The sequence below is a fragment of the Corvus hawaiiensis genome, chromosome 8, assembly GCF_020740725.1.
Source record: "Corvus hawaiiensis isolate bCorHaw1 chromosome 8, bCorHaw1.pri.cur, whole genome shotgun sequence".
Taxonomy (NCBI): Eukaryota; Metazoa; Chordata; class Aves; order Passeriformes; family Corvidae; genus Corvus; species Corvus hawaiiensis.
The window spans coordinates 38,542,991-38,555,818 of record NC_063220.1 but is presented as its reverse complement, the minus strand read 5'-3'; the positions used below and the strand labels follow the sequence as shown (position 1 = coordinate 38,555,818).

Below are 12,828 nucleotides of genomic sequence, written 5' to 3'. Positions count from 1 at the left end.
AGGCACTTCCTCGATCCGCAGCAGGGACAGCCGCAAACCAGGAGCACCTGTCAGGAACAGCCTCTTCCCTTCCCATCTGTCGCGCCACAGGGTTTCCCCCCTCAGCCAAGTTCACCTCTACACACCTCTCTCTCCACACACGTAGCTGAGAGCCTGAGAGCTGAGAACTGAGAACAGCTGTGCTTTGTTTTCCTTAATGTAACACGTATTTTTAAAGCCACGTGGTCCATCAGTTTAGCTTACTACACAGACACAGTAGAAATCATATCAAAGCACGAGTCTTTAAAGGGTAAGAAAAAGAAGTTTTTTGCATAACCAAGAGGGATGTTTACAGAGTTGTGGATTAACAGGTTCATTCTCCTTGGTTGTTTTCCATGCCAACATTACTTTTCTCATGTCCTTACAGAAGAAAGCCAAATTCCGAGACACAAAGTAGTAAAACTGCCTGTGCATAGAAGAACAAATTGTTCCAACATAAAAAACAAGAATTGCAATACTGAGCTATAAAAATAAGAAACTACAACAGCCCAATAAGAAAAAACCACATGAATGGGTTGTAGGTTCTGCAAACTTAGCAAGAGACCCATTTGCCCATGAAAAATCTAGAATCAGACTGATTTAAAAGTCTATCTTTTGATTATATTACACTGGTTATACACTAATCCTTCCCCAACACCGAGATTACAACTCTGGCAAAAACCAGCCCAACTGTAAACCAGAATAAAGCGTAACACACCAGCTCTCACCTCTCTCTGGTGGTTTATATTTCAGTGGCTAGCCTCAGATTTTTCAAGAGCTGTTGTCCAATTTGGACATTCCTATGGTCTGGGATACCTTTATAGAAATATAGGTTTGGCAGCTGTATTTTAGCAATCAGCAAAGAAAAAGTATCTCACAGGGAGGACTTAAGTAAATTTCTAATGAAGCTTGCAAACAAAACCTAGGTTGTTGATTATTTCTCTGCCAAATGGTCCAAATCTCCGTATTTCATGAGGTTACCTTTGATAACCTACTTAAAATGGCTTTAATTGCTACTTCACTTGTCCTTTAAAGCCTGATATCCGAACGAAGGATAGTTTCTACTAATCTTTCTTGAAAGTAGGAACCTTTGGCCCTGATGGCCACTGCACTAACAGCTCTAGAAATTCACTGTGGTATGTAGTGTACTTACACTTCATTTCTATCAGTTTTGACAATGAAAATCAGTCATTTTCAATTTGCCTCCTTTCAAGTGCATTTTCAGCTTCCCAGGGTCAAATCAGACAGTCAGCATGCAGGAAAAGAAGTGGGCACCAAACAGCTGTAACTTCAGCAGGAAGTTGCGTGTTTCAGCAAAAGTAATGTTGTAAAAACCGCCTGTGTGTTGGGAACCAAAGGGCAAATTTGCCTTTTTGCAAGTGAAATAAGCAAATCTTCTTGACTCTCTGACACCATGTGCTACCCCTCCCACCTGAAGAAAAACAGGTTTTATACTGAAAACTATCTGAGAAAAACACAGCTACAGCCCTACATCCTGTACAAATCCAGCTCTGTTGTCTTGGCATTACTATTGTATTATTAACAAAGTCAGAAGCTTCAGGGATCAGAAGTGGTACCACATGCAAATCGATTTTCAGAACCAATTTTTACCTAAGGAGAGGAATTTTAATCCTTCTAAAAATAGTATCAGATACAATAACAAGCAGGCAGAATTCACACAGGGAGTGTCTCAGTCAGAGAGCACTACCCCAAAGACTACTTATGGACCTGTTTTACTTGATCCCACAGTACAGCTAGCACTGATATGTTTTTACTGCTTCACTCCCCCCCCCCCCAACATTAATCATCCATTTTTCAAACAGTGCACAGCAGGACTCCGGCCTTTCTACCAGCTGTGAACGGCAGCCCAAAAATACAGTTCCCAGAAAATCCTAAACCCTGCTAAACCCAGCACTACCCCACTACAAAATAACCATGTAACTGGAAGATATCACTAGGTAGCACATGCACAGACTGTACCTTAAGGCTATGAGTATCTGACAGATACAAGCTCACTCCAGAAGCCTCCTGCACTCATACAACAAGAACAGGGATAAGGCAAAACAGGTTGAAAAAAACAGGGCATGTTAGGTGACTCATCAAAAAGCTGAGGTCTCCCCAGACTTCACCCCTTGGACAATTCTTGCATCCCAATATGGGCTGAACCCCTGCTTCATTAACACCCCCCTCCCCAGCAGTGTGCTACCAGTACATTTGACAGGAGAGATGCTGTTAGAACACACAGATCTGTCCCTCCTGCAGCTCTGAAGGGTGCCGTGCGATACATGCTGCTGCTACAATTCCTTATCTACAGAAACAGTCTCTACTGGGTAGGAAGGGAAAAAAAAGAACAAATGAACTCAAAACTGAGCAGAGGCCGAAATGTCATGATATGTCATCCAAGGTTAGCAAGAGTTTAAGGAGTCATCCCTCATTTTTATTCCTGAAGGGAGACTGTTGTTTTAAAATTGAGATGGAGAGAAATGTTTGAACCCATTATCCGATGTCTGCAGTTCAACAGCTTCCTACATAAAGATGTCAGAAGGCTGAAGCTGGGGATCGGAGCAGTGCAGGGCAGAGAGAGGAATTCCTTTCAAGCTTTACTGACCAGATCTGTCCCTCAGGCAACAGCTCACTCCTCTTTCAGCAAGGAAGTGTGGAATAACTGCATCCAAATTTCAGTTGAGACAGACTTGTCCACCTCTCCCAAAATAAGCGATGCTTGGGAGTGTAAAAAGCACCAAAGCAGGATCACTGAAATGAGAAGCTTTAAGCACTAGGATAACTTTCTGTGTCTCACAAGAACACACGCAGGAATTCACTTTCCATGTCCATTCATTTCCTGCCTTATCTGCAGTAAGAGGCATGTTAAGAGGCTCAGAGTTATGCAGCAGCTGCACTCCCAGAATGATTAAAGGAGCAAGAGGAAAAAAGTCCCAGTCCTCTATCTAAAACTAATGCTTCCTCCAGCCTTGTCCAGGTCTACATTAGACAACCCAAAGGTAAAAGTAACAGCATTTCTGTAAGTCCTAATGTGGCTTTCTCAGTACTACATCAGGGACAAAGTTAACCAAAGGCTTGCTGGAAAAATCAACCTTTTAGCTAACAGTGAGTACTCTCTGATGGGAAAAGAGAGAGCACCCCCCATGTTCTCCAGGTATGTAATTATCAATGATGGAATGCTAACGACTTTAGGAGATTGAGTCTCCAAACCCTAATTAAAATCAGAAAAGAGGTTGTCCAGGGAAAAAAAACCAAACCACAACACCCCAAGCATGAAAAAAGGTGAACACCTTGCTCTAGAACCCAAATAAAACATGCTGCTAACTCATTACCTGGAGTACCAGCACAGCAAGAACTGCAAAGCTTTTGTGAAAAACAGAGCATTCTCTGCGTAAAAATGTCTTACTACAAGTGAAGCATTTAAGAGACGTTTGTAAGTGTCCCCTGCAACATCTATTTTACAAATTCTGAAGGGCCTCCTTTAAAGAAGGCTGCCTTAAGTCTGATACAAACCAGCTCACCTTTTCCAACAAGCAATAGTTATTTTCCTCTCTATCCTGACTTTCACTACATGAAACACTGAATGTCTGCCCTGGCTCTAAAAGTGGTTATCCTAAAGCCTCCAGGCTGAAATCTCAGTGACGAAAATTGCTGCGAGCTTCCCCGAGCAGCCACAGCAACCCAAGCCACCCACCTCAAACATGCTGAAGGGCTCCATTTATCCGTCTTTCCCTCACTTCTGCTCCTGTACTCAATCTGTTATAATTTAGTCTCTCCTAAACAGCACTTCGATCCTCAGTTACTGAGTCCCCTTCTGTCCTCCCTTTTTCCTTCCCCTTCACACCAGCTGTTTGCAAAGTAAAGGAGACTCAAGGCAAAACCATGCCCTGACCAGAAACCTGCTGTCCAAGGGATGTGATGTGTGACTTCCCAACACAGCCAGTGTTTTTGCACCAGCACATAAGCTCTAACTTGATTTAAGTACATTTAGCTGTGGTGGATTGACTGGGGCCAGCTGCCCAGCCAGCTGCTCCCTCACTCCGCGGGAACAGGATGGGAGGATACAGGATAAAAGGATAAAGGCAGGGAGATCAGTCACCACTCCCCACTAGCTTAACAGAGTGGACTAAGGGAAAGTTGACTTACTGCCAATTAAAGCAGGTAATATCAAGACACAAGTTGAAATGAACACTTCCCCCCCTAACCCAACCCTTTATCCAGGATCAACCTCTGCTCAAAGACCCCTTAGACCCAGACAGTACATGCCGAGACCCCTCATCCCCTGGGTACCCTACACAGAGACCCCTCAGCCCCAAATACCTCACAGAGGTCAGAGACCCTTCAACCCCAGACACCTCTCAGCCTCCTGAGAGGCCCCACAGATATCAGAGATACCCCTCAGCCCCAGGCAGCCCACACAGCCTTCAGAGACGCCTCAGCACCAGACACCCCTCCCAGTCCCAGGCAACCCATCCAGTGACCACAAAACCAGTCTGCTAAGAAAACCCTCCAGAAACGAGCCAGCACAGGGCTCTGGGCACTCACAGCCCACAGCAGCCCCTCACGCACCTCTGAGGGCAGTGGCGTGGCGAGGGCAAGATGGCGGCGCCTTATGAGGGAGCCGGCTGCTGCCAGCGCCCAGGCACTGCCCTGCCAACCTCAGCTGATTCCCGCTAATTCTCCCTCAGCACCCTCCCCGCCTTCCTCAGACATCTCCAAAGGGATCAGAACAGACCCATGGAGATGTCTGCCCTGCATCTCTCACCCCCTTCTTTTCTTTCTGAGGTACCTGGACATCGCTGCCCACTTCCAGAATATCTCTTTGAGACAAAAAAAAAAAAAATCTCAATCATCCTTTGAAATTGAGCCAAACTTTACCAGGGATTTGCAACCCTGTATGGAAGGACTTTTCCAGCTTCTTGCTACAGCCTCTGGATATATTCACATAGCCAACACAACCGTGTAGTACTTCCCTCAAGGCATACGCTGGGCTGCTGTTTGGGAGTCTGGGATGTGATAAAACATCCCTGGCTCGCACAAGGGTACTGCTCCCACTGCCTCCATGCAAACCCCCAGGGATTTGGCTGGAGAGGGAACGCAGGGGGGGAAGCCTCTGTACCCGGGAGCTGTGCCCTTGCAGTGATGGCCACAAGCCATATACTCCAGAGCACTTTGTATGACCTACACATCAGCAAATGATCTTCATTTGCCTCAGTTCTCATTCCTGCCTGAATTTGCTCTTCTTCCAGCATTAGTACAAAGCTCCATCACATCTGCTAGGAAGGGAACATAAACAGGAGGTGAACTATAAATACTCCCTTGTCCATCCTGCTTCCTTTGCCCATCTGCCTAAAAAGAAGCAGGTAATCCACAGTGTCCAGGAAGAGGAATGGGTAGGAGGAAGGAGATTAGTTCCCTGCAGAAAAAGCAGAGATGAAGTAACTGTTCCTCATCCTTCATTGTGCCTTTCTCCCAGGCATTACTGCTGCTCTGGGGATACTGATACAAGGAGTTGCAGCAGGAACACCACTGCATTTGATGGCTTTGATTGAGCCTCCGAGAGACAAGAGAGGGAAGAGGAGGAAATGAAAGGGAAAAAAGTTGAGCTGACATGCTAAGCACATCAGTCAAGCAGAATCAATCACTTTTAACAGGTGGCTTCCCTTGCCACCATCCACATCACTTCCCCCCCAACTGAAAACCAAATCAAAACCCCAAACCAAAACCTTCTCTCAGTCTATATTCTTAATTTTATTGCAAGCGTCAACAACTTGCAGAGAATTACCCTATTCCTAACAGGAGACAGATGATAGGCAGGGTACACCAGACCCCCACGCTCCCTCTCATCCAACCTTCACACAGTCCTTCCTACTTCTGGCAGGCAACACAAAGCCGGGCTGGAGCATCTCCCCGACAGTTTGTGATGCCAGATCAGTTTCACTATGAAAGTATTTTTCCTTTACTGGAGTAGGATGGTTTGGATTCCACTTATTTAATACAATCCTCATGGTTACTGGGGAAAAAAAAGATGAGAATTTAAATTCCTTTGAATCCTGAAGGCTTGAAACATAGAACCCAAAGAAAACACTAGGATGCATTTAAACCTGTGTCAGCTTTGAAACCTGAGAACTAAATTCCTTTCCCTAATTTCCAGATTCATCACTTGAGTCTTACTGAAAAGGTTTATAACTCTCTTATCTAAATTAAGGGGGCTGTCAACCACTGTTTAAAAAAAGAAGTTTTAAGAATTCAGTGAATTCTGAGCTCACAAATTTCAGGGATTTTCTCTCTCTCAGCCACTCACAGCTGAAAACTGCGTAACTAAGAGAGAAGGCATCAGATGGACTCCCCTCAGTGATTTCTCCAGGGCAGCTTAGCTGTTGTTTTGTTGTTTGGTTTCCTGTTTGATTTTCTTCCTCTAGCACTTACCAACCCCATCAGGCAACTCCTTTAGTCTCTATTAGAAGCAATTTAAAACGAGAGCTCTTGCCCCTCTTCTCCCACTGCAAAAAGCTTCCCGGTGAGGAAACAGCGCCTCACTGACACACCCCTGCACTTCCAGCACCAAGAATGAAACAATAAGCAGAGTTATGAAGCGAGATTCCTGCAAGTGCAAGGAAGTTCCTTCTGCCTCGGTGCGTGCTGGGGAGCAGCCAACTCACACTGGTTTTCCAGGGAAATAAACTCAGAAACGAGGGAACCTCACTTTCAGCTCTTGAAAAGACACAGCAGGCTCTTGCAGACCTCAGAGTTGGCGCCAGCACATGCACAGCTTGGGAGGTGAAATACTGAGAGGTGCAACATCCTGCAAGCCACAGCAGCCCAGCACATCCCACTACTGTAGTAGTCCTACACCATCAATTCCCTGCAGGAAAGCACAACACAAAAAAAAAAAAAAAAAAAAAAAAAAAAAAAAAAAAAAAAAAAATTTCTCATCTCTCTGGCTAACCTTACACCTGGGTTTGGTCCAAAGAGTGGTGGAACAGAAAGGTAAGTACTCTCAGACAGCAAGAGGCTGTACCCACAAAGTCACGTCCAGGCAGTCCAACCACTGAAAGACAAAAAGCAGTTCCTTCTCTTGGATTACGAGCCTTACAGGGGGAGCCTAGAGACCAAACTCGCTTTAGGATTTAATCCTTTATGAGGCACTTAGCAGGGAAGTTTAAGAGTGCTGCCCAGAAGTGCCAGACAAGCTTTGCATATACTCTGAGTTTCACAAGTTTGGGTCCTAAGCAGAAAATGGCAAGTTTGGCTACAAATACCTGCAGCCAATTAACATTGGCCAGTTTTTTTCTGGAAGAAATACCAAAGTGTAGAACACTCAGCTTGGCATTCTTCCCTGCTTTCTACATTCACAGTTTGCAGCAGTTCAGTACCAGGTGTGATTAGTACAGTAAAAATCAATCCTTTTGCTAGTCCCACATACATCTCATGGAGCTCTGGAAGAATCTTCCAGTTGATTAAGGGTGGATGCCTGACATTTCCCCCCCTGGATACACTGCCTGCCATAAGGATTGTTACTGTGCAACTCTGGCTTCTAAATCCCTTATGTTCCCTGGCAAGAGCAGAGCAACAGAAGGAAACAAAAAAGATTCCAACAAAAACATATGAATGTTTTAAAGCCATTAAAGAACTCCATTTCATTGTGCCACCAGACCACAGATCAAGGATGCTTACATGCAAACTTAATATCCCTATACGTTCATGTTTAATATCCTTTGGTTAATGATGTACTTTTAACTTATTTTGCAGGATAGCCTCCCTCCTGTGCCCTGAAAGAGAAGATGGTGCAACACTCACCTCCTGTGTGCCATAGGTACGTGCCTGGAGAGGCAACTTGGCAGAAGTTAAAGCACAGTGCTCTGCAGAGGCAGATCTTTATTGACACACTAATAATGTGCAGGAAGAACACAAACACGTTAATTTTGAACCTGACGCTTAAACAGTGTGTTAAATTCAGTTCTGAAGGTTTCCCGGTTCAGCTTTTCCCAGCTCATCTCACCTGGTCTATTTGCAAGAGGAGGAGGTCATAGAATCATAGAATCCTAGAATGGTTTGGGCTCGAAGGGACCTTAAAGATCATCTTGTTCCACCCCCTCTTCCCATGGGCAGGGACACCTTCCAGTAGATCAGGCTGCTCCAAGCCCTGTGCAGCTCAGCCTGGCCTTGGACACTTCCAGGGATCCAGGGGCAGCCACAGCTTCTCTGGACACCCTGTGCCAGGGCCTCCTCACCCTCACAGGGATGAATTTCTTCCCAACATCCTGTCTAACCCTGCCCTCTGGCAGTTTAAAGCCATTCTCCCCTCTAAATAGTCTCTCTTTTTGTAGGTTCCCTCCACATACTGAAAAGCCACAATTGGGTTACCCCAAAACTCTTCTTCCCCAGGCTGAACAATCCCAATTCTCCCAGCCTTTCCTCACAGCAGAGGTGCTCCATCCCCCTAACCACAGGAAAGTGGGGCTGACCCCTTCCGTAGAGCACAAGCAGCAGCCATAGGGTATCCTGCAGCATTCTGTGCATGGCTTCAGAAACACAAACTTGCTCCTCGCTCCTCTGGAGGAGAAGCTTTTATCACCTGTGGGACTGCTCCCCAGACCCCAGCCTTGGCAGCAAGTGGGGCTGACTGGAACATTCACTGCTTCATCATCGGTCATCTCTGGCAAGATAAGCAGGAAGCCCAGAGATCAAAAGGTTTTCATTTAATTGACCATTGACAAAGGGAATGACTGCAACAGCATCTCCCAACAGCTCAGAGCTATTCATTTGAGCACCTCCTGCACAGCATTGCTGTGCTACAAAACTCAGTGTAATTATGCCCAAATGCATGAAAGCACAACAGAGGCACAAACAGACGAGGTTTTAGGAAAGCTATGAACTGAAGTTGATGCTTCATCTCACAGCCAGTGCCACCCTCAAAGCTCAGTCACATCCGTCACTCCTTCGGGCTGAGCCTGGGGGGACAAGAGGCTGGATGCCCTCGGGAAGGGCTGCTCCCCTTTAGGTGCCACGGCAGTGCCCGTGGCCAGGCCACCTTCAGCACCAATCCACTCCGTCCCTTCCCGAACCTCCCTCCTCTGGCTTGGCAAAACCAGTCAAAACTGGGTTTATGGACATGCACTACACACAAACCCACCTTTAGTTTATATAATTATTAAGTCAAGGCATCCAAGTTAAAATCACTTAAGAATCTTCAAGAAAAACAGACCTAAGACTTCTCCTAACTTATCAAGTTAACCACTGCCAGGATGTGCGATAAACCAGGATTACCCAAACATTTAATTCCACCTCTTTGTTTAAAAATACTGTTTTCTATAAATTTTCTATCCCCCAGATCACAAGGCTTGTTTTAGTAGGATTTTAATTGCAATTTTTCGAATTGTTTCAGCTCAAGTATTGTTACTTTGTTTTAAAAACACAGAACATATAATAATACTGCGTTTACACCTCTACCTACAGGTTTTTTCCCCTTAGAAACTGTCGCACCTCCATCCAAAGAGTAAGACACAAGGAGGGATCCAACACAAAACAAATCCATTTTCAACAGACTGTCCCAAAAGGCCGATTTGAACTGCTTGCCCAATTAAAAGCTGCAAACCATACATCAGAGATACACGTGTTGCAAAGTGTTTGCAGTTCACACTTCTTTCCTATGTGAAGGCTGAGGTTTAACTCATATTTAGAGATTGAGAAGCCTTGGAAATGAACCACTAGAAAAAAATTACTAGGAAAATGATCACTTTTCTAGTCATTAAGGCCATTTAAGAATAAACAGTCCTGGGAAAAGAGATTATCCTAGAAGAGAAGGGTTTGGAATGGAAAGTAACAGATCTTTAGCTTGATCACTTCCTTAAAGCTTTTCCAAATCAATTAAACTGGGTTTAATACACTGTGATAGGTGTTCAGTGGTCTAGAAGAATGCAATTTACAATTTGGCTCTGAATTATACAAGCTGTCAGAGACACCTTTACAGTTTGTATTTTCATTGACAGCCTCAGTTAGTTAATGAAAATTGAACCATTCTTCTCTGGAAAATTGAATATGCACACAAAAAAGAGCAAAATAGCCTCTGTGGAGAAGCCATGAAGCGACAGGCATCAAGCTAAGGACTTCGAAACATACTTCAAGACATATGCTTTCAATCCAACTGAGGAGGCTGGCTCAGCTCACACAGAATCAGATACTCCCCACACTTTCTTTCCAAGAACCTTTTTAATGCTTTCTCACTGCACTACATAGCCCTGGGAACCAGGACTTTTCCTTTGATCCAATGCTAATTATGACCTAAAGCTCTTTCAGCTGGGAATCCCAGGTTTCTGCTCCTGTATGGGGATAGCCTTAAGAGGCCAGAGAGAATCATAGAATCCCAGACTGGTTTGGGTTGGAAGGGACTTTAAAGCCCATCTCATTCCAACTCCCTCCTATGGGTAGGGACACTCTCCAGTAGACCAGGTTGCTCCAAACTCCATCCAGACCGGCCTTGAACACTTCCAGACCTGGGACAGCCACAGCTTCTCTGGGCACCCTGTGCCAGAGCCTCCCCACCCTCCTAGGGAAGGATTTCTTCCCAACATCCTATCTAACCCTGCCCTCTGGCAGTTTGAACCCATTCCCTCTTGGCCTGTGTCCATACAAAAGTCCCTCTCCCTCCTTTTTATAAAAAATTATTTTGGCTGTGTTGGGTGAACAAACAATGGAGAGAACAAGTTTCCCCAGCTGCCATGCTGGTAGGACTCTGCCTGGTTTTCTAAGCCTGTGGAATCTGCTGGGTTCACAGCTCTGCAGTCTGGGACATGCAGCTTGGAATCATCCCAAAATACCTATCAACAAACTGGAAAGGGCCAGACAAAAAGGAAGAGTGGTTCAGGGCTGGGCCTCCATGACAATCAGCTGCTTTCATCCCTCCCTGCTCACCGCTACTTTGCTGATGGGTGGTACTGGATGCAAACAACTTGTAAGTGAACCACAACTAGCTGCTGCAGCTGCTTGTCACAACTCTTTCCAACAGGCTCTGCTAAAAGCTTGCACATCCACAAATGCTCTCACGAGACAAAGGCAGATCCCTCTTTCCACGGGTTGGTTGGGTTTTTTTTGGTGTTCTTTTTGTTTTGTTTTTTAGTGCAGACAAAGCTTATTGCTAAAATCAGACAAAGCAGCAAGGTGATGAGCTTAGGTATGAGGTCCAGGCACTTCCAAGCAAACAGCTTATCCTTTTGGGGAGCAGGAGCCCTGATGGCGCTCTGGAACTGACCCGGACAGCCCAACCTTGCGTGCTTTCCCAGCAGAGCAGTGAAAACGCATTAGCCCTTGAGAAAGCATTAAGGGAAGCACTAAAATAGCTGGCTGGGAGCAGTGTAAGTGGCTGTCCAGACAAATACGAGGAGAATCCATAAAGAGCTCTGGAGGCAAAAAAATCCTCAGTGGAAAAGCAGACCACTGTTGCAGACATGCAAACCAGGAACACTTACACCAAGTTCAGACTAAACATCAAAATCACTCATTTCTGAGGGGAAACAGTCAACAATGGAAACTAAAAACACGCACAAAGCACAGCTGGGAAAGCAGTAGCTAAATGAGCACAGAGCAGGGAAACAGGAGGAACACAGGTCACAGCCTTGCTACAACACTGCAGGACACTGCACCAGCTGCAATCGTATTTACTCAGGAATATAAGAACCCAGCAAATCCCCCTCAGCCAGAGGGCATCCAGACACGGATTGCCTACAGACAAGCACTGTTTCTGCAGTGACGTTTGCAATGACCTCGTACCATCACCAATGAGGAGGTTACAGAGCAAACAACCCCCTCCCCAAATTTTATTTCACACAGCAGGCACAGCGTACTTCAGTGTTTCAAAGCCAGTTTAAAAAGACAAAATCTCATCTCTACACTGTATTCCTGTAATTCAAGAATATCACCATAAATCGGGGGAAAAAAAAAAAAATATCAGGCAAAGTTATAACTGCAGGAGTTTGAGTACGGCCTGGGAATCACGCTTGGATGGTGGGTGACTGGCACACCCTTCTCCTCTGGGGATAAATTTCTTTTCCACATTAGGAATCCAGAAAGATTCATTCTGATATGCCTCCGGGCAAGAGGAACAGAATTAATTTAAGTTCACCAGAGGTTTTTTCTGGCATTGAGAGGTTCTCAGCACGCAAATACTAACAAGGTATTTATAAAGTTATGCTGTATTTGGAAAGAGGGGCAAGGGGAAACCTTGGCCTGTTCCAGCCTTTCTGAACAAGGTCATCACCAAGTTGTCACAAGCCCCTACTTACACCAAGGGGCTGGGCCACCACATACTTCAAAAACCACAGTATTTCAACTTCCTAACGTTAACAGAGACACATTAACAGTTTTACAGTCTGGAACACAGTCTGCATGGTCCTTGGCTTTTTTGTTATTAATATGTACAGTACTTTTAACAACACAGCAGCAAGTCTGACAGACCAACAGACACCGTGATAAGTCTGATCAGCAATAACTGCTGTTCTTCTCACCTTCTGTAGAGAGGGGACATGAATTTGACACCATGACTCTCTGGATTACCAAAACCTCCACCCTCCAGAACACTGAAAAATTCAGAAGCATCATGTCCCAGACCACTGAGCAACCACCGCTCCTTTGGTTTTGGGGGCTGGTGAGAAACATGTTGGCAAGTTTGCAGGAAAGCGTGTGGCAGCTCAGGGGATGACGTCTGGGAGAGGCAGCTTTCTCATGCACATTTATTATTAATTGATATGTAACTCCTTTTTTGGAATTCTGCATCTTCCAGACAGAAATCCTGCCTAAAGAGGATTAAAT

At 45.2% G+C, this 12,828-nt stretch overlaps 1 protein-coding gene across 2 annotated transcripts in view; it reads right to left on the bottom strand.

The window, feature by feature from the left end:
• The window catches only part of MCU (mitochondrial calcium uniporter), a 77,009-nt gene that overhangs the window by 12,715 nt on the left and 51,466 nt on the right, over positions 1 to 12,828 (bottom strand). The gene's annotated exons all lie outside the window — the stretch shown is intronic.